This window comes from Panulirus ornatus, chromosome 9, assembly GCF_036320965.1.
Source record: "Panulirus ornatus isolate Po-2019 chromosome 9, ASM3632096v1, whole genome shotgun sequence".
In the NCBI taxonomy this organism is placed as follows: domain Eukaryota; kingdom Metazoa; phylum Arthropoda; class Malacostraca; order Decapoda; family Palinuridae; genus Panulirus; species Panulirus ornatus.
In genome coordinates, this window is record NC_092232.1 from 3,297,348 (window position 1) to 3,320,324 (window position 22,977).

A 22,977-nucleotide genomic window follows, 5' to 3' on the forward strand; every position below is an offset into this window, starting at 1 on the left:
TGTTTTGGGAGCAGCTGAATGAGTGTGTTAGTGGTTTTGATGCACGAGACCGGGTCATAGTGATGGGTGATTTGAATGCAAAGGTGAGTAATGTGGCAGTTGAGGGAATAATTGGTATACATGGGGTGTTCAGTGTTGTAAATGGAAATGGTGAAGAGCTTGTAGATTTATGTGCTGAAAAAGGACTGATGATTGGGAATATACATAAGTATACTTATGTAAGTAGGAGAGATGGCCAGAGAGCGTTATTGGATTACGTGTTAATTGACAGGCGTGCGAAAGAGAGACTTTTGGATGTTAATGTGCTGAGAGGTGCAACTGGAGGGATGTCTGACCATTATCTTGTGGAGGCTAAGGTGAAGATTTGTATGGGTTTTCAGAAAAGAAGAGTGAATGTTGGGGTGAAGAGGGTGGTGAGAGTAAGTGAGCTTGAGAAGGAGACCTGTGTGAGGAAGTACCAGGAGAGACTGAGTACAGAATGGAAAAAGGTGAGAACAATGGAAGTAAGGGGAGTGGGGGAGGAATGGGATGTATTTAGGGAATCAGTGATGGATTGCGCAAAAGATGCTTGTGGCATGAGAAGAGTGGGAGGTGGGTTGATTAGAAAGGTTAGTGAGTGGTGGGATGAAGAAGTAAGAGTATTAGTGAAAGAGAAGAGAGAGGCATTTGGACGATTTTTGCAGGGAAAAAATGCAATTGAGTGGGAGATGTATAAAAGAAAGAGACAGGAGGTCAAGAGAAAGGTGCAAGAGGTGAAAAAAAGGGCAAATGAGAGTTGGGGTGAGAGAGTATCATTAAATTTTAGGGAGAATAAAAAGATGTTCTGGAAGGAGGTAAATAAAGTGCGTAAGACAAGGGAGCAAATGGGAACTTCAGTGAAGGGCGCAAATGGGGAGGTGATAACAAGTAGTGGTGATGTGAGAAGGAGATGGAGTGAGTATTTTGAAGGTTTGTTGAATGTGTTTGATGATAGAGTGGCAGATATAGGGTGTTTGGGTCGAGGTGGTGTGCAAAGTGAGAGGGTTAGGGAAAATGATTTGGTAAACAGAGAAGAGGTAGTGAAAGCTTTGCGGAAGATGAAAGCCGGCAAGGCAGCAGGTTTGGATGGTATTGCAGTGGAATTTATTAAAAAAGGGGGTGACTGTATTGTTGACTGGTTGGTAAGGTTATTTAATGTATGTATGACTCATGGTGAGGTGCCTGAGGATTGGCGGAATGCGTGCATAGTGTCATTGTACAAAGGCAAAAGGATAAGAGTGAGTGCTCAAATTACAGAGGTATAAGTTTGTTGAGTATTCCTGGTAAATTATATGGGAGGGTATTGATTGAGAGGGTGAAGGCATGTACAGAGCATCAGATTGGGGAAGAGCAGTGTGGTTTCAGAAGTGGTAGAGGATGTGTGGATCAGGTGTTTGCTTTGAAGAATGTATGTGAGAAATACTTAGAAAAGCAAATGGATTTGTATGTAGCATTTATGGATCTGGAGAAGGCATATGATAGAGTTGATAGAGATGCTCTGTGGAAGGTATTAAGAATATATGGTGTGGGAGGAAAGTTGTTAGAAGCAGTGAAAAGTTTTTATCGAGGATGTAAGGCATGTGTACGTGTAGGAAGAGAGGAAAGTGATTGGTTCTCAGTGAATGTAGGTTTGCGGCAGGGGTGTGTGATGTCTCCATGGTTGTTTAATTTGTTTATGGATGGGGTTGTTAGGGAGGTAAATGCAAGAGTTTTGGAAAGAGGGGCAAGTATGAAGTCTGTTGGGGATGAGAGAGCTTGGGAAGTGAGTCAGTTGTTGTTCGCTGATGATACAGCGCTGGTGGCTGATTCAGGTGAGAAACTGCAGAAGCTGGTGACTGAGTTTGGTAAAGTGTGTGGAAGAGGAAAGTTAAGAGTAAATGTGAATAAGAGCAAGGTTATTAGGTACAATAGGGTTGAGGGTCAAGTCAATTGGGAGGTGAGTTTGAATGGAGAAAAACTGGAGGAAGTGAAGTGTTTTAGATATCTGGGAGTGGATCTGGCAGCGGATGGAACCATGGAAGCGGAAATGGATCATAGGGTGGGGGAGGGGGCGAAAATTCTGGGGGCCTTGAAGAATGTGTGGAAGTCGAGAACATTATCTCGGAAAGCAAAAATGGGTATGTTTGAAGGAATAGTGGTTCCAACAATGTTGTATGGTTGCGAGGCGTGGGCTATGGATAGAGTTGTGCGTAGGAGGATGGATGTGCTGGAAATGAGATGTTTGAGGACAATGTGTGGTGTGAGGTGGTTTGATCGAGTGAGTAACGTAAGGGTAAGAGAGATGTGTGGAAATAAAAAGAGCGTGGTTGAGAGAGCAGAAGAGGGTGTTTTGAAGTGGTTTGGGCACATGGAGAGGATGAGTGAGGAAAGATTGACCAAGAGGATATATGTGTCGGAGGTGGAGGGAACAAGGAGAAGAGGGAGACCAAATTGGAGGTGGAAAGATGGAGTGAAAAAGATTTTGTGTGATCGGGGCCTGAACATGCAAGAGGGTGAAAGGAGGGCAAGGAATAGAGTGAATTGGAGCGATGTGGTATACCGGGGTTGACGTGCTGTCAGTGGATTGAATCAAGGCATGTGAAGCGTCTGGGGTAAGCTATGGAAAGCTGTGTAGGTATGTATATTTGCGTGTGTGGACGTATGTATATACATGTGTATGGGGGGGGTTGGGCCATTTCTTTCGTCTGTTTCCTTGCGCTACCTCGCAAACGCGGGAGACAGCGACAAAGTATAATAATAATGATTAATATATATATATCATTTTTGAGGATATTTGAGGACAACGTGTGGTGTGAGGTGGTTTGATCGAGTGAGTAACGTAAGGGTAAGAGAGATGTGTGGAAATAAAAAGAGCGTGGTTGAGAGAGCAGAAGAGGGTGTTTTGAAGTGGTTTGAGCACATGGAGAGAATGAGTGAGGAAAGATTGACCAAGAGGATATATGTGTCGAAGGTGGAGGGAACGAGGAGAAGAGGGAGACCAAATTGGAGGTGGAAAGATGGAGTGAAAAAGATTTTGTGTGATCGGGGCCTGAACATGCAGGAGGGTGAAAGGAGGGCAAGGAATAGAGTGAATTGGAGCGATGTGGTATACCGGGGTTGACGTGCTGTCAGTGGATTGAATCAAGGCATATGAAGCGACTGGGGTAAACCATGGAAAGCTGTGTAGGTATGTATATTTGCGTGTGTGGACGTATGTATATACATGTGTATAGGGGGGGGTTGGGCCATTTCTTTCGTCTGTTTCCTTGCGCTACCTCGCAAACGCGGGAGACAGCGACAAAGTATAATAAATAAAAAATATTTTTTTTATACTATTTGCCATTTCCCTCACTAGCAAGGTAGCACGAAGAACAGAGGACTGACGAAATAAAGTCTTGCTAATATTTATGCTTGCGTTTTTATATTTCACAACAAAATTTTCTTAAGAATGGCCATTACAAATTACAAATAAGAGAAGGTAATCGTCCGTATACATCTTTTTTGGATATTAGAATTCTTAAGAGTGTAGTCAGCCCTTTCATTTTCTTGTTTTCTCTCACGTCAAACAACACGATGAATGAAACACTTCCCTTAGGTGACTGGTGGTGGTTGCTGTTGTTGTGGGTGCATGTATGCTGTGAGAGTTTCGGCGGCGTTGTCCAGCCTTGAGCGTCTTACACCGGTGCAGCAGCAGCCGCCCAAATGATTATTATGACTCTTGGTGGTAGTAGCAAGTCAAACTGGTGTTGGCCAGACCCAGAGAGACAAAGCATTGAATACACCTTCGGATCGGGGTGCATGCGGGTCGGTCACAGAATAAGGTTAGGTTAGGTTAGGTTAGGTTGGGTTAGGTTAGTTTAGGTTAGATTAGATTAGGTTTGGTTAGGTTAGGTTAGGTTAGGGTTTGGGTTAGTTTAGGGTAGGTTAGGGTTTGGGTTAGGTTAGGTTAGGTTATGTTAGGTTAGGTTTGGTTAGCTTAGGTTCCATCTGGAGCATTAAAATAACGGGAGGAGAGGATTTCCTCCCCTTTTAGTCGACTTCTACGACACACAGGAATTTCGTAGGATGTATTGTTTCTCCCATATATATATATATATATATATATATATATATATATATATATATATATATATATATATATATGAGAAGAAAGATCATGAGAGGCAAGTGTTTTGGGAGCAGCTGAATGAGTGTGTTAGTGGTTTTGATGCACGAGACCGGTTATAGTGATGGGTGATTTGAATGCAAAGGTGAGTAATGTGGCAGTTGAGGGAATAATTGGTATACATGGGGTGTTCAGTGTTGTAAATGGAAATGGTGAAGAGCTTGTAGATTTATGTGCTGAAAAAGGACTGATGATTGGGAATACCTGGTTTAAAAAGCGAGATATACATAAGTATACTTATGTAAGTAGGAGAGATGGCCAGAGAGCGTTATTGGATTACGTGTTAATTGACAGGCGCTCGAAAGAGAGACTTTTGGATGTTAATGTGCTGAGCGGTGCAACTGGAGGGATGTCTGATCATTATCTTGTAGAGGCTAAGGTGAAGATTTGTATGGGTTTTCAGAAAAGAAGAGTGATTGTTGGGGTGAAGAGGGTGGTGAAAGTGAGCTTGGGAAGGAGACTTGTGTGAGGATGTACCAGGAGAGACTGAGTACAGAATGGAAAAAGGTGAGAACAATGGAAGTAAGGGGAGTGGGGGAGGAATGGGATGTATTTAGGGAATCAGTGATGGATTGCGCAAAAGATGCTTGTGGCATGAGAAGAGTGGGAGGTGGGTTGATTAGAAAGGGTAGTGAGTGGTGGGATGAAGAAGTAAGAGTATTAGTGAAAGAGAAGAGAGAGGCATTTGGACGATTTTTGCAGGGAAAAAATGCAATTGAGTGGGAGACGTATAAAAGAAAGAGACAGGAGGTCAAGAGAAAGGTGCAAGAGGTGAAAAAAAGGGCAAATGAGAGTTGGGGTGAGAGAGTATCATTAAATTTTAGGGAGAATAAAAAGATGTTCTGGAAGGAGGTAAATAAAGTGCGTAAGACAAGGGAGCAAATGGGAACTTCAGTGAAGGGCGCAAATGGGGAGGTGATAACAAGTAGTGGTGATGTGAGAAGGAGATGGAGTGAGTATTTTGAAGGTTTGTTGAATGTGTTTGATGATAGAGTGGCAGATATAGGGTGTTTTGGTCGAGGTGGTGTGCAAAGTGCGAGGGTTAGGGAAAATGATTTGGTAAACAGAGAAGAGGTAGTAAAAGCTTTGCGGAAGATGAAAGCCGGCAAGGCAGCAGGTTTGGATGGTATTGCAGTGGAATTTATTAAAAAAGGGGGTGACTGTATTGTTGACTGGTTGGTAAAGTTATTTAATGTATGTATGACTCATGGTGAGGTGCCTGAGGATTGGCGGAATGCTTGCATAGTGCCATTGTACAAAGGCAAAGGGGATAAGAGTGAGTGCTCAAATTACAGAGGTATAAGTTTGTTGAGTATTCCTGGTAAATTATATGGGAGGGTATTGAGTGAGAGGGTGAAGGCATGTACAGAGCATCAGATTGGGGAAGAGCAGTGTGGTTTCAGAAGTGGTAGAGGATGTGTGGATCAGGTGTTTGCTTTGAAGAATGTATGTGAGAAATACTTGGAAAAGCAAATGGATTTGTATGTAGCATTTATGGATCTGGAGAAGGCATATGATAGAGTTGATAGAGATGCTCTGTGGAAGGTATTAAGAATATATGGTGTGGGAGGAAAGTTGTTAGAAGCAGTGAAAAGTTTTTATCGAGGATGTAAGGCATGTGTACGTGTAGGAAGAGAGGAAAGTGATTGGTTCTCAGTGAATGTAGGTTTGCGGCAGGGGTGTGTGATGTCTCCATGGTTGTTTAATTTATTTATGGATGGGGTTGTTAGGAAGGTAAATGCAAGAGTTTTGGAAAGAGGGGCAAGTATGAAGTCTGTTGGGGATGAGAGAGCTTGGGAAGTGAGTCAGTTGTTGTTCGCTGATGATACAGCGCTGGTGGCTGATTCATGTGAGAAACTGCAGAAGCTTGTGACTGAGTTTGGTAAAGTGTGTGGAAGAAGAAAGTTAAGAGTAAATGTGAATAAGAGCAAGGTTATTAGGTACAGTACGGTTGAGGGTCAAGTCAATTGGGAGGTGAGTTTGAATGGAGAAAAACTGGAGGAAGTGAAGTGTTTTAGATATCTGGGAGTGGATCTGGCAGCGGATGGAACCATGGAAGCGGAAGTGGATCATAGGGTGGGGGAGGGGGCGAAAATTCTGGGGGCCTTGAAGAATGTGTGGAAGTCGAGAACATTATCTCGGAAAGCAAAAATGGGTATGTTTGAAGGAATAGTAGTTCCAACAATGTTGTATGGTTGCGAGGCGTGGACTATGGATAGAGTTGTGCGCAGGAGGATAGATGTGCTGGAAATGAGATGTTTGAGGACAATGTGTGGTGTGAGGTGGTTTGATCGAGTGAGTAACTTAAGGGTAAGAGAGATGTGTGGAAATAAAAAGAGCGTGGTTGAGAGAGCAGAAGAGGGTGTTTTGAAGTGGTTTGGGCACATGGAGAGAATGAGTGAGGAAAGATTGACCAAGAGGATATATGTGTCGGAGGTGGAGGGAACGAGGAGAAGAGGGAGACCAAATTGGAGGTGGAAAGATGGAGTGAAAAAGACTTTGTGTGATCGGGGCCTGAACATGCAGGAGGGTGAAAGGAGGGCAAGGAATAGAGTGAATTGGAGCGATGTGGTATACCGGGGTTGACGTGATGTCAGTGGATTGAATCAAGGCATGTGAAGCGTCTGGGGTAAACCATTGAAAGCTGTGTAGGTATGTATATTTGCGTGTGTGGACGTATGTATATACATGTGTATGGGGGGGGGGGGTTGGGCCATTTCTTTCGTCTGTTTCCTTGTGCTACCTCGCAAACGCGGGAGACAGCGACAAAGTATAATAAAAATATAATAAAGTTTGTTGAGTATTCCTGGTAAATTATATGGGAGGGTATTGATTGAGAGGGTGAAGGCATGTACAGAGCATCAGATTGGGGAAGAGCAGTGTGGTTTCAGAAGTGGTAGAGGATGTGTGGATCAGGTGTTTGCTTTGAAGAATGTATGTGAGAAATACTTAGAAAAGCAAATGGATTTGTATGTAGCATTTATGGATCTGGTGAAGGCATATGATAGAGTCGATAGAGATGCTCTGTGGAAGGTATTAAGAATATATGGTGTGGGAGGCAACTTGTTAGAAGCACTGAAAAGTTTTTATCGAGGATGTAAGGCATGTGTACGTGTAGGAAGAGAGGAAAGTGATTGGTTCTCAGTGAATGTAGGTTTGCGGCAGGGGTGTGTGATGTCTCCATGGTTGTTTAATTTGTTTATGGATGGGGTTGTTAGGGAGGTGAATGCAAGAGTTTTGGAAAGAGGCGCAAGTATGAAGTCTGTTGGGGATGAGAGAGCTTGGGAAGTGAGTCAGTTGTTGTTTGCTGATGATACAGCGCTGGTGGCTGATTCATGTGAGAAACTGCAGAAGCTGGTGACTGAGTTTGGTAAAGTGTGTGAAAGAAGAAAGTTAAGAGTAAATGTGAATAAGAGCAAGGTTATTAGGTACAGTAGGGTTGAGGGTCAAGTCAGTTGGGAGGTGAGTTTGAATGGAGAAAAACTGGAGGAAGTGAAGTGTTTTAGATATCTGGGAGTGGATCTGGCAGCGGATGGAACCATGGAAGCGGAAGTGGATCATAGGGTGGGGAAGGGGGCGAAAATTCTGGGAGCCTTGAAGAATGTGTGGAAGTCGAGAACATTATCTCGGAAAGCAAAAATGGGTATGTTTGAAGGAATAGTGGTTCCAGCAATGTTGTATGGTTGCGAGGCGTGGACTATGGATAGAGTTGTGCGCAGGAGGATGGATGTGCTGGAATGAGATGTTTGAGGACAATGTGTGGTGTGAGGTGGTTTGATCGAGTAAGTGACGTAAGGGTAAGAGAGATGTGTGGAAATAAAAAGAGCGTGGTTGAGAGAGCAGAAGAGGGTGTTTTGAAATGGTTTGGTCACATGGAGAGAATGAGTGAGGAAAGATTGACCAAGAGGATATATGTGTCGGAGGTGGAGGGAACGAGGAGAAGAGGGAGACCAAATTGGAGGTGGAAAGATGGGAGTGAAAAAGATTTTGTGTGATCGGGGCCTGAACATGCAGGAGGGTGAAAGGAGGGCAAGGAATAGAGTGAATTGGAGCGATGTGGTATACCGGGGTTTACGTGCTGTCAGTGGATTGAATCAAGGCATGTGAAGCGTCTGGGGTAAACCATTGAAAGCTGTGTAGGTATGTATATTTGCGTGTGTGGACGTATGTATATACATGTGTATGGGTGTGGGTTGGGCCATTTCTTTCGTCTGGTTCCTTGCGCTACCTCGCAAACGCGGGAGACAGCGACAAAAAAAATATATATATATATATATATATATATATATTTATATATATATATATATATATATATATATATATATATATATATATATATATAGAGAGAGAGAGAGAGAGAGAGAGAGAGAGAGAGAGAGAGAGAGAGAGAGAGAGCATCATGAAATTGTTAGATTTACACACCTTCGCTACGCAAGAAGCAAATATACATTTAAACATCGATGGCGTACTTCATGAGTCCCTCCCTCTATGAACATCAAGAGGGGAAACACCATCATGGAGCGCCTTACATAAGAAACTGGAGATTATATGATGACATAAAAAGTTTCTGATCATCTTTAATGTGCAATAGAATCTCTACGTCATAGTGTATTGTGTTTTACTCCACACAAACCCCCCCCCCCCCCCACACACACGACAACATAAGCTAAATTTCCTGGCTTGTGAGCTTTTTGGCGGTTGAGCTGGATCAGTAAATCATAAGAGAGGGTTGCTACGTTGTCTCTCCTGGGTGACGTCAGTGGTGGGCGATGTTCTGAAACAACATCAACAACAGACTGACTCCGCCCACTCATGACGTCACTTTGGCAGCCCAGCGTGCTACTCTTATTATTTACTGCTCCAACCCAGTTCTGCCAAGAAATTTAGTTTATGATTTTGGATAGCCTTTCATTTTCGGTTCTCTTTCATATCCAGACAATATTTTAAAAACACTAACTCTACCAATAAGTTAAATGTATTTTGATATATTTTTTTTTATACTATTCGCTATTTCCCGCGATAGCGAGGTAGCGTTAAGAACAGAGGACTGGGCCTTTGAGGGAATATCCTCACCTGGACCTCTTCTCTGTTCCTTCTTTTGGAAAATTAAAAAAAAAAAAAAAAAACCGAGAGGGGAGGATTTCCAGCCCCCCGCTCCCTTCCCTTTTAGTCGCCTTCTACGACACGCAGGGAATACGTGGGAAGTATTCTTTCTCCCCTATCCCCAGGGATATATATTGAAGGTTATATATATATATATATATATATATATATATATATATATATATATATATATATATATATATATATATATATATATTGAAGGTTATTTACTACTATAAGGGTCGGTTTTCTCGTCTCTTTGGAGGAAAAAAATACTAGCATCAACATCTAAAGCCTTACATAAGAAATTGAAATGAACATATAAATTTTTTTCATTATCTTTCATGAACAATAATCTACATAAGACAAAGTGATTCTGTTGTGCGCAACGCAAACACCAGTATAAATTATATAGGCAGGGAGATGGGGCGAGCATTTTTGAACAGTAAATCATATGGATGGGCTGCTGCTTAGTCTCCCTGGTGATGGCACCGTTAGGCAGTGCTCTGAAACAACACTAACGACTATCAACGGCGTGACTCCGCCCACTCATGACGTCACCTTAGATTGTCAAAGCTCTCTTATGAAATACTCTTTTAAACCAGATCTGCCAATATCGCTTCCAATTGCCCCGCCACGACAACTGGCACAGACTCCGCCCACTCGTGACGTCACCTTGGGTACCCAGGCCAGCACAGCAACCGTGTAACACTGGAAGGCCAACTCAGAAACCCTCTTATGAATTACTTACTATCTTAATTCAGTCTGCCAAACTTGCTGAAAAACATACGTTACATGGTTAGGTTAGGCTAGGTGCTAGGTTTTAGGTTAGGTTAGGTAATGTTAGGTTAGGTTAAGTTAGGTTACACCCACATCAGTCCTCTTCAATAAATTTGGTCAATGTTCAAAATCTTTAGAACTTCGTCTGCAATTTCCTTTACTATCATCCTCCCTGGTAATTCAAAAAGGGATATTTCGCTTTCCACGGAGCAATTTTGACATTATTAACGCCCATATATTTTGATAACCACATCCTCAAAACAGACTAAACCAATCAGAGTTATCTTTCTCCTTGCAGTAGGGTATACCAATCACACCCAGCTGGGTATGGCCGGTCCCTGAGCTGTCGCTCTGGCGAGACCAAATAGTTAAATTCACAGCACGAAAGATGTTCAGTGGTACTTACCTTATCCTTATATCCTTATACACAAGTAGGTAAGCCTGTCAGACTTCCGATGGGCCTGAAAACAGAATTTGGAAGCTGACACAAGTATTTATCAATCCACTCAGTCCATCACACTCACGCACTGTTTGTAAATGAGATTGAGGCTGAGAAACAAGCGTAACTCATCAAACTCTTCGCGTGACGACAATGGCGACATATAGCAGCAATAGGAGAATAGTCATTGGAATTACTTTAGTTAAGTAGTATATTCATAGATGGCAGGACTAGCAAAGGTATTGCTTTAGGCGTCGTCTACACCTTTTAACAAAACGAGCGACGTTCAAATCATGACTTATAGCGGAACTCGCAGGTTTGGCTCATCTTTTTCTATAGACAAGAGAGATCACTTAAATACTCACTTATAATTTGCAAAACTCCATAGATGAGTAGACTATAAGAGAATTCATTTGGTTTTCAGCGCAAGTATCATATGCTGCATTGTATCATCTCGTGCATATGGCCTTCATTTGGCAGTGGAAAAATATCATTTTTAGATTTGCAGTCTTATATCTGGGCTAATCATTACACTCAATAACAGTGAATGCAAATATCAAAGGCATTACTGGTGTTAGAATTTCTTTTGTTTAGCTCTACAATTGCAAAGCTAATCTTTACACATACAGACGGCTATATATCTATGTCCTATTTTCAGTAAAATATATGTAAATATACAGTGTACATGGATCTTGCAAAAATAAGCTTAAACTCACGTATATACAAAATGCAACAAAGATCCAATGGACATTTGGCTTGAAGTGATAATCATAGAAAATGGTAAAGATTAGTCATTGTAGAAAATGGTAAACTTTTTAGGGGTAACAAACACATGTTATGTACTTTTAAGGATTTAAGAAGTTGGGATACGTTACTCTATATATATCGACTTGTACATTTACTTACATTCATTTACATGCCATCGACATGCTTAATGTTAATTACTATGATTAAAAAGGGTCAGGCTAGGTTAGGTTAGATTAGGTATGGTGCATTGTATCATCTCATGTGCATGTGTCCTTCATTTGGCAGTGGGAAAATATCATTTTCAGATTTGCAGTCATACATCTGGGATAATCATTATACTCAATAACAGTGAATGCAAATATCAATGGCATTACTGGTGTTAGAATTTCTTTTGTTAGCTCTACAATTACAAAGCTAATCTTTACACATACACACGGCTATATATTTATGTCCTATTTTCAGTAAAATATATGTAAATAAATCTACAGTGTACATGGATCTTGCCAAAATAAGCTTAAACTAACGTATACACAAAATACAACAAAGATCGACTGTGGACGTTTGCCTTAAAATGATAAACATAGAAAATGAAAGAAATGAGTCACTGTAGAAAATGGTAAACTTTTCAAGGGTACCAAACACATGTTATGTATTCTTAAGGGTTTAAGAGGTTGGGATATGTTACTCTCTCTCTCTCTCTCTCTCTCTCTCTCTCTCTCTCTCTCTCTATATATATATATATATATATATATATATATATATATATATATATATATATATATATATATATATATATATATATATATATATCGACCTGTACATTTACTTTTATTTAGGTTAGGCATGAAAACCATAAAAGTCTTGTCATAATTGTACGAATGCCTGTGGAGTTCCTTGGTCGTAGGCGCCTTGGTCCTCCTTTTTGTTGTTGGTTTGTTAGACTACTATACGGGGAGACCAAAGTTTCTACCTCGGCGCCTCGTGAAGTACATGCATCATGTCGCTTGGCCGTGCTTGTGCGAATCGTAGTATTAGTGTACGACCCCAATGCCGCCGCCGCAGCAACAACACCAGCAGCAGGAGCATCAGTAGTATCCTTCTTCAATGCCATTAGACCCAGTCCTTATGATATCCTTGGTCTGTCTTTTCGAAGACATTCTTCTCTATATGGCATCGTTATGGCACCCACTGCGGCACGGTGCAGACGACCCCTCACCGTTTATGGCTTTTTCCTTTTGTGAGTGCTGCCTGCCTTCCCCCGACGCCTTCAATGCAGCACATTTCCTGAGAATTCCACAAGATGGGATATTCTCCTTGTTTTAAAAAGGAGCGGGAGGTTGTGGTGGCACCCGCCCCAGCCAATTGTTATGATGATGATGATGATGAGACGGTAAGGGGGGAGCTAAGCTTCTACCTCGGCGCCTTGGCAAATGCATGCATCATCTCGCTTGACCGTGCGCGTGCGAATCGTAGGTCTTTGTGTTCTACCCCAATGCCGCAGCAGCAGGAAAGGGGGGAAATTGGGTAGAGTTGAGAGCTACAGTTGCTGCTCTATCCCATCCCAAATACGGATCAACCAAAGCCTGATCTGCTGTATCGAACCGTTTGCATACGACTTACGTACCAGTCTGGGTGCCGTGAGTGGCAGAGCAGATTCCTCACTGCGTTTCGCTAAGGTTTAACGTTAAAAAAGGTTAGGGGATTAGTCACGCCAATCGATGGCAAAAGCCCCTACATAGTAGACATAGATTAAGAAGAGTTGTGTACTTCGCCGCTGTAACTGGACCTCCTAAGCCGGCATCGAAAATGAGAGTGAGGAGGAGGAGGAGGAGGCTAGCTGGGTGTGTGTGTTTGTGTGTAGTAGGGAATGCGAGAGCGCGCGGGAGGTAGGGGGGGTTGGAATGCCTCCTCCTCCTCCTCCACCGCCACCACCCGCCCGCTCTTTCGCTCGCGCACTACGTTAATAAAACACAACCGCCAATCTAGTGAGTGATGTCAAATCCGTGGACGCAATGTGGGTCGATCGATGATGGTCCACTCATGTTCACCACCACCACCGTGAGTGAGGAAGGGAGGGAGGTGAGTCGGCCGCGCGTCATCGAAAGCGAGAGTGAGGAGGAGGTGGCTTGCTGGCTGGCTCGGTGTGTGTTTGTGTGTGTGCTATGCGCGCTGGGAGGGAGGGGGGTCGGTCATCGCCGCCGCCGCCGCTCTCTCGCTTAGGTTAGGTTTAACCCGGAAAAAGGTTAGGGGATTTGTCACGCCAATCGATGGCAAAAGCCCCTACATGATAGACATATAGATTAAGAGGAGTTGTGTATTTCGCCACCGTAACTGGACCTCCTACGCCGGTATCGAGAGTGAGAGTGAGGAGGAGGAGGAGGAGACTGGCCGGGTGTGCGCGTTTGTGTGTAGTATGGAATGCGAGAGCGCGCGGGAGGTGGCGGGGGTGGGGGTCCATTGCCCTCCCTCCTCCTCCTCCGCCGCCACCCGACCGCTCCCTCGCTCACGTACTACTTACTAAAACACAACCGCCAATCTAGTGAGAGGTATCAAGCTCCTCGGACGCAAAGGGGGGTCGATCGATAATGATCCAATGATGTTCACCACCAGCAGCGTGTGTGAGGAGGGTAGGAAGGTGGGTCGGCAGCGCGTCATCGAAAGCGAGAGTGAGGAGGAGGTGGCTGGCTAGCTCCTCACTCACCTTGTGACTCATCTCCACTTCCAAGGTTCCATTCGCTGTCCCAGGTATCTAAAACACCCCACTTTCTCCTTTTTTTTCCAATTGAAACTCGCACTTCAGGTAACCTGTCTCTGTACTGCTAAACCTGAATAACCATGCTTTTATCCACATTCACGTTTCTCCTTTCATACACTCTCCCAAACTCTGACACCAACTTCTGCAGTTTCCCATGCGAATGTGTCTCGCTCTCTTATCTTTTTCGGTTACTTCTGATAGATATTCCCCTGGACACTCTCGATGTCAGTGCTGAGTGTGGTAGTAGAGTGCGGTATGTCTGTTCATAGTGCCCACACCACACTAGCTTTATCACTTTCCATTCCTCCCAGTAACCTTGGTAACGTGATTACTTGTGTCATTACTGTGTTCGTAGTTATGTCGCTCTTTGTTGTTTGAGCATCACCTTGAGGGGTATCGTCTCTGCTGCTTGTGATCTGTCATGGTCCAAGGTGTCTGGTCCTTTCTTAAGGACAGGGACGGTGTAACCTGATATATGGTTATCTTTGCACCGAGAGGAATATGAGGAACTATGAGGATCAGATACAGGGCTCATGAGTCTTGACTTTACTTAGAAATTCTTTGTTATTATTCAGTGCATTTGAAACGAGGTTCATGGCACAATCTAGGGTGAACCTAAACAAAGTTCGGAGCAAGGTTCTTTAGTGAATCTGAAGGTTCATGGTGGGATCTTGGATGAACCTGAAGTAAAGTTCGCAGCAAGGTTCATTAGTGAACCTGAAGTAAGGTCCATAATGGGATCTTGGATAAACCTTACGCAAAATTACTAGCTAGGTCCAGCAGTGAACCCGAAGCACGGATTGCACCTGGGTTAATGACTCGTCGTTGTTGGAATGTTGACGGTGCGAACCCGACACTGTCAGGCCGGGTTTCACAGCTGGACATTGGGGAAAAAAAAAAATGGCTAACGTCAGAATTTACTACTACAAGGAATATATAACCTCGTAAAAACAACAAAGTTCAGTTTCACTTAATTTCACAACTGCATGTGATGCTGTAATCATACATATGGATACGCCAATAATGAACTGTACAAATAAGAGATACGTTATTGCAAGGTCTTGCTATTGGTTCATCCTCCGTATCGAAGCACCAGTCAACACGCGGTGGGCGGGCTTGTTCAGGCGTCATCAGTATTGTACTGATGGAAGATTGTCTTATTTACCTGAGTCCTGGAGAACTCGTTTGTTAATTGTGCTCTTTAGTTTATCTCATTTATGAATAAAAAGTTTTACCTACTACCGTGTATTTGTACCTTGACGATAAGAGGTAGTTAGAGCAGTCGTTGTCGCCCAGCAAATGTAAACAAAGCATTGTGGCCGATGATTGGTGCAGCTGAAGTCTCGCTCCCATAATGCCACCACCGCTTCCGGTACTCCAGATAGAAGTTTGTGGAACCTCTTTTACCATAGGGTTAACGTCAGCTGGACGAGCGGGTCGCGGTGTGTGTTGATATCTGTGTTTGTCGAGAAGTATATTCAAAATGGGCTGCTGTGGGAAACGCCTGATCGTGTGGAAGTGTGCAGAGAATATGTACTGACAACAGCCTAAGTGAGAGTAATGTTTGTGCTGGTATTATCTGCCAGTACCAGGACTCGTGTTCGTCGCAGGATGTAGCAGGTCAGTGATGTGTGGACACGTTGGGCTCGAACTATCTATGTAAATTTGATGTACACTGTGGTAAATATTTAGATCTGAGTTTATATGGTGTGAGGAATATTACTATAATTATCGTTCATACGTGCAACACGGTGTTTGACGAATGTTACGATTTCTAAGTAAGAATTGTTTACGTTCGGTCGTATAATGGAATGTTACCCGTGTCTTTGCCTTGTACCACCACATCCAAAAGGTATTTAAGGGTTATATGTGTATGGGATTATCTAGTTTCATAATTTTGAAGATGCCTATTTTAGCAAGTAGGTTAACATTAACGCCATTATTATAACTTATTTTCCTTATAAAGTTTGAGAGGTTTTTCTTGAACCTTCACAATACAAATATCCAAGAAGTTGTATATTTTTCTTGATTCTGATATATTTTTCTCTCATTTTTCAGGTATGTTTTGTGTACAATATTTTCGTGTGAGGGTCGTCCGTAATACTCGAACATTTCTGTTGATTCATCGTGCTAGAATTTCGCCCACGTCCAGGTGAGATCCTCGATGTATTCTGGGAAACGTTTATTTTTTTCCGCTTATCCATGGAGTTTTTATTTGATTATATTTTTACTTGATTTTAGTCTTTCGGTGTTGATTTCCTCCACTAGTCTTTCTGTAGCTGGTTGTTTGGTCATTTGGGTATTTACGCTAATTTTTTTCTAAAAAATTTCTGATCGATCCAGACTTGCTGCATTCAGATCTGGCTTTCAAAGTCATGTAGGACGTCATTATTTTACGTAGTGCATAAGATGACTGGAAACGTTACCATTTTCTAATATGTAGATTTATGTAACGACCAAAGAAAAATAATGCAGTTATCCATGAACGCATTATCATGGTTATTCACAGATAATGTTACCTAACAACGTGCGGTGCCCACTATCTCTCGTGGTCTCCCATCTTCACACCAAAATACAATTAGTAGAAGATTTTCACTAGGTGTGATATTTGTCTTGTTTGTGATTTAGACGTAAAAACTCCATTTACACAGCAGAAATTGTCCTGTCCATTGATGTAAGATCTTGCTTGGAAGCCTTTTTCGTTCTGAAAGTGAAACTACAGTAATCGCAATAAGATATAGCAAACCATTGAACACAACACATCGGTTTTCATGTACAGTAACAAAATCCTGTTTTGCTGTTCCATTACCTCCTCGCTGCCACAACAATCGGTGAGTGCATGAGGGAAGCACCACAGGGCTGCTTCAGTTGTCATAAAGCGCAGGACGTATTAAGTATTTGAGTCGCGTTGTTTCTTTATTTTTCATTTTTGATGTCTGTTAAAATTGTATGTAGGAACTTCGTTTATGCCATTTTTTTAACTATTATTGTCATCGTTATTTCTGGGAGAAACAACGCAGTATTATAATCCGGAGCAGTTCGTTTTGTTTAAATACGGAAATGACGTAAAAAAAGTGTACAAGACTTTTGAGTTCCACACAGTGGGTGGGGTGGTTGTGCTTTAGAGAGAGGGAAATACTGGATTACAAATATATAAACTGACACACCACCGTCCTACCTTAACCTAACGGAAATGAAACGTAATCAATCCCAGCCTAACTTAACCGTAACATTACGAAGCCTAACGACCCATAACAAGACCAAACACAATTTAGTCTTAACGTTACGAAGACTAACGTTCTTCAACTTAGCAAAGCGTTACCTAAAGTTACCGCTAGTAAGAAAATTAACGATTATCAAACCTAACCAAACCTATTGTAACAATTTCCTACCCATAACTAAGGAACCACTGAGAAACGTACCTTATTGTGAATGATGCAACATGGAGGAGGAATTGATTGATTCGGTAACTCGTCCTGAAAATGATGATACAAAGACTGCCAGATATCCGACTGCGGGTTTTCCATTGACAGAACATTCGCCCGATTGTTTACATTATAGTACTGTTATTTTCCTTTCTGCCATATTTTTTTCTTATAACTGACCTCGGAATATTCCTTGTGATGGTATATTGTTTATATAGCCGCCATGATATCCAGCCAAATGTAACAGTTTTTACTATTATCTAGTGTTTACATTAATTTTTGTGGTGTCTTGGAGTTAAAGGTTCATTGTTGTGTAGAATGGAAAGTTGAGGATCTCTCGTTCTCTAAATGACGACAGAGACCATACTCTCAAAAGGTTTAGCATAACATCTCGTAAAGATGTAGATATGAAGGGTAGTTGGTTGTTTGGGTATTAGGATACTACTAGTCGTCCTAGAGGTAATCTGCCACTTGACTCTTACATAGTGCAAGACGAGGATTGCGTAGGTGTCGTGTAATGTAGCAGGTGGTACCATCTTACCGTGGTCAGGGCTACGGCAAGTTCACGTTCTGAATTGGGTAACTCGGATCATAATGTTCCTTGTTCATCGTAAATTGAATAAGTGTATTATCTCTGCTCATCCTTAACATATCTGCATTTCAGAAGTTAGATTTACAAAGCAGGACGTAATAGGCATAAGTGTTAGTAAGTTCTGTATTGTTGGTTTGCATGACAGACGCCTGACTCTCATAAATATTATTTTCTCCTAATGCTCTACCGATAGGCGTTTATGTATTCGGTCCATTAACAAATATTGAAGATTTTCAGAGTTCGGTCATCGCTGCCGGGCAGTTGTTACAGTAAATGAACGAAATTTTCGTTGCGGGTTTCCTTGGCAATTTTTTTTTTCTTGGATAAGTTTAGTTTTATCGTCTGATACACTTGGATCAGTGTTTCTCAAGCTTTCATGACTCGCCTGTTGGCTTTCACGAAATACTCGCTCACCCCCCCCCCCCCCCATTTCTTTTGAAGAATTTGACATTTTGTGTTGTGTTTTGGTATTGAGGATCAGCTAGTTCGTAATTTATGTAGCCTTGTATCTCGTGAGCATGGATGAAGACAAATTAGATAGAAATAATGTCAAAACATAACATGTATCAAGTGTATAAGTATTTTATTTTGGCCAACACTTAGGTGAGCCAAAGCCAAATTACACCCAATATCATAGAAATCAAAAACACGTTAAATCTCGTAAACCCATTAGAACAAAAAAAATCATATGCAAACAATGAATTAAAACTGTCGAATCTGCTAATAATATTCAAATATTACCATACTGGAATTAAAGGATGATTTGAATCTTGTGCATTCAGCGAGGTGGATGCTGCTGCCATTCTTTCAGAAATTATAGGTTTCGGGGATAAAAGAGCACTACGCAAGTAGTTTTCTAGGATTCGTTAGATTACGCTGTTTTGTGTCCAGTACAATGAGAGTTGAAAAGCCAACTTGGCAGAGATAAATAGAGAAAATCCTGAAACGAAGTGCTCCCTCGCCAAGTTTTGGGTAGACTGGGAGTTATTTGACTCAGAGCTCTTCCATACTCATGGTTTCAAACTTATCATTTGCACTCTCATAAATTCGATGGCTGCTTCTTGCACAGGATTCGTTAACTAACCCACATCAATGTTAAATGGATACCACGCCAATTTCCAACACAAAGATATGGAAAATGGCGCATAGATTCCTCGGCAACGGAATCCAGATGAGATAGATTTTTTCTTTGTGTCCAGACCGTACTGATCATGATCTTTCCTGTCAGGATGGAGTTCCTTGAGATGAGACTATGAAAATGTTCTGCCGTTTCCAAAACCGAGTTTTCTCCTCCTTGAGACCTCTGATTACATCATAATGCACAATGATTGCCTTTCTTGTAATTGTAAATCGAGTTTGTTGATGGTCTCTGATATATGTACAAGGTACGCTAGTGAAAACTAAATCTTTTCGCTTGTAAATGCGTCATACAGATCTTGTTTCTGGCTTTATTGGGAAGAGTTGCTCTTCATATTTGCCACGTTCATAGAGCCGACTCGACACGATTCCTTTTCAAGGCCAGCGGCCTTCCATGTGGAAGCAGGAGAATTTTATGATCAACAACTAACTCTGTGCAGAGAGCTGCAAAGAGGCCAGAATATAAAGATCTTCACAAAATAATCAACTTCTATTAACCAATTCAATGAATTGCGTAGGTCATCTTGAAAGATGAATTACATGTTTTCTTAAAGGGTTTTACCAGCAAGTGCTCATCTGTGGATGAGGCAAGAGTCCCAGTTATGGCTCCATTCTTTTCTTTGACCAATTCTATGAATCCCCAACGAGAGACAAGCATTGTTTGGGCACAGTCATTGGACACTCCTACATACGTTTCCCATGGAAGATAATTTCCTTGGGGAACTTTCAAAGATACTAGAAGCTTTTCACGTGGTCTCCAGTGCTTTCCAGAGAAAGATTTTCACAACTCCTTCATCCTCTAATGTAGGATAAACAAGCAGTTGAAAGCTTTGGTCAGCATCAGTGGTTTTGTTGTACTGTTCCAAAGCGCTGGGATTCTCATTTGTATAATTTGTAATTTGTCATCTAGAAGTTCATCAACGCGACGCTTCAGTGTTACCAGAAAGTGACATCTTGGATAACTTTTTGTGGATCTGCGCCAAGCACAATATTTGTAGGTCTCTAGCATGATTTCATTAATCTCTTCAATAGTGAGCCGCCTTTGCTTTGGCAATAAGCAGTGACAATTCGTAAGATGCTTCCACCACTTTGAACGATTCCTGGTGAAAAGCTCCCGTGGTGTCCACAGTCATGTTTCAATTCTGTCTGGCTCCAAAGAACTTCTTTAGCTGGCCTTTGGTTGCTTTGTGGTTTGAATTTCGCGGTAGTGACTTTAATATTGTTGTCAGGAATATGTGTGAGGAATTGATAACCAATGCTCGAGACAACCTGGGCTAGTTAAAGGGATTTTTAAGTAGGAGAAATTTGACATCGGTAAACGTAATAGTTGGGAATAAGTGGTCTTCTGTGAGGAAGGATAAGTGTATGACTTGACTGGGTCAAAGTGGCTGGGTCTACTTTGTATGTGCTGTGCAACTATCTGAGTGTTGGGGATGTGGTTGATAAATACCCTTCCAATGTTTCTAAAAGATGTTGAGTGTCTTGAAGGTTTTGATGTTAAGTGCTATTTTTTAGCCTGTTGACGTCTGTTTTGGGTGTACTTTTGAATTAATGGATTTGCTTCTAAAAGTCTTGAGATTGTGTTTTTTTTTCTCTGCTGTGGTGATTACTGAATTCTTAGGCTCTGTCTAAGGCTGTTCATTATGTGGTTGCTCTGAGGTTGTTCATTATGTGGCTGCTTAGGGTAGTGAGATCCCAGTGTGTTAGGCCTAATCTGTGTCAGTTTTGGTCAAATCATCGACGGTAGCACCAGAGAAGACTTTGTTTTGGTAGCAGGGAAGGAGTAGTATCTTGGGGAGAGTGTGATTTGGAGACTGTTGACAGCTGCATATGATTTGCTGATGTATGTGCCCTATCTTTGTGTCTGTGAATGTGACGGATTGATAATGGCAATTTTTCGCGTATGTGTGATTAGTGAGCTTCTGAAAGTGTCCCAATGGGACTTCTTGTAATGATAATGAGGTTATTAGATGAGAGTTGAAGGTAGAAGGGAATGTAATCGGAACCCCATAGAGACCTGGGAGATAGAAATTGAAGGTAATTGCTGCCCCACTGCCGAAGACAATGTCTGGTCTGCTTTTACGTGTTCAAGGAGAGTAGCGGTCAGGCGGTGGTTATTGTAGTAGCCGAACACGTTGGATTGCAATATTTTAGGTATTTTATTTTTGGAAAAAATCAAATGATTTAAGTTTGCCTAGATAACCCAATTTCATTCGATTGTGATTATTTTTGACGAGTTGTCTGGTCATGGGTCGAGGACGGTCTGGGGTTTGACGGGGAAGTGTCTTCGTCGAGGTATTGAATTTCAATGTTGGAAAGTGTATTGATGGAGAAGTTATCGTATGAGTTAACGGTCTGATTCTGGAGGTCCTCCAGGAAGACCAGGTTCAGTGTGGGGGAGGAAGGAGGAGAGGAATTGATTAGTGGGGACCTGGAGTAAGTGATGGTCTGGGAGGTGATGGGAGTCGTTGTAAAGAATGTAGAATTTTAGGGAAATTGAGGAAAGCTTTGCAGTAGTGCTGGTGGTGGCCTGGGACGTTGGATTTGTGGTAGAGCTTAGGGAAGCGGGGATGTCAGGATGATTGGTAAGATTTTTAGTGGGGAGTGAGTGGTTGTTGGGAAGGGAATCAACAAGTTCAGGAGTCTTTAACGTTGGTAGGTTGTTGTGTGTTGTAAGTAAAAAAAAAAAAAAAACTAAAATCGTAGCTTTGCTAAAGAAATTGTATTTTAAAAAAACCTACATGCATTTTTGTTTGAAGCGTGAGGAAGTCATTGAAATTTGTTTGGAGTTTCTTGAGACTATGAAAATGTCCAGATGTTTCCGAAGCCGTTTTCTCCTTAAAACTTTTGATTGCATAATACGCTATGGTAATTGCGTTTCTAACTTGTAGATTGAGGTTGTTGATACCCAGAAATGTGCACAAGGTACGCTCGTGAAAACTAAAACTTTTCTCCTGTAAATGCGTCTTACAGTTCTACTTGTTTATTGCTTTATTGAAAAGAATTGCTCTCTCTCTTGCGTTCATAGAACCGACCCTGCATATATCATTTTGAAGGTCAGATGACATCATGTGGAAACGGGAGAGCTTTGTGATGAGGTCCAACATCTGCGCAGAGATGCAAAGAATATAAAGAGCTCTTTACAAAATAAACAACTTTTATTGCCAAGTTCAACAAATTGTGTAGGTCATTAGGAAGTTGAATTACTTATGTTTTCTGTAGAGTCTTGGCAGCAAGTGCTCCTCTGTGGATGATGCAAGAGTCCCAGTTACGGATCCATTCATTTCTTTGAACAATTCTATGAATCCGAGCGAGACATAAGCATCGTTAGTGCACAGTCATTGAAGACTCCGACAATCGTTTCCCATGAAATGTAATTCTCTTGAAAAAAAGACTTGCATTGATACCGGAAGCTTTTCATGTGGTCTCTAGTGCTTTCGAGAAAATCATTTCGTATTTCGCAACTCCATCCTCTAATAGAGGATAAACAAGCAGTTGAAAACTTTGATCAGCATCAGTGGTTTCATCGTACTGTGTTCCAAAACAGTGGGATTATCTGTATCATTATTCGTTTTGTAATGTCTAAAAGTTCATCAACGCAACGCTTCAATGTGTTACCGAAATGTGAAATCTTGGGTAACTTTTTGTCTCTGCGCCGCTAAGTACAATATTTGCATGACTCTACAAGAATGATTTCAAGTCTTCAATAAAGTGGCCTTCTTTGCTTTGGCAATAAGCTTTGACAACTCATCACATGGTTCCACCACTTTGAACGACTCTTGGTGAATAGCTCCTGTGGTGTCCAACGTCATATGTTTCAACTCTTTAATTAAAATG

General features: G+C 41.8%; 1 protein-coding gene across 1 annotated transcript in view; it reads right to left on the reverse strand.

The window, feature by feature from the left end:
- Window positions 1–10,575, reverse strand: part of LOC139750163 (doublesex- and mab-3-related transcription factor A2-like) — a 204,149-nt gene extending 193,574 nt beyond the window's left edge. Inside the window, exon 1 of the mRNA XM_071664508.1 lies at window positions 10,452–10,575. The gene's annotated coding sequence lies outside the window, so the exon portion shown is untranslated. The remainder of the gene's footprint in view (window positions 1–10,451) is intronic.
- Window positions 10,576–22,977: the final 12,402 nt, after the last annotated feature.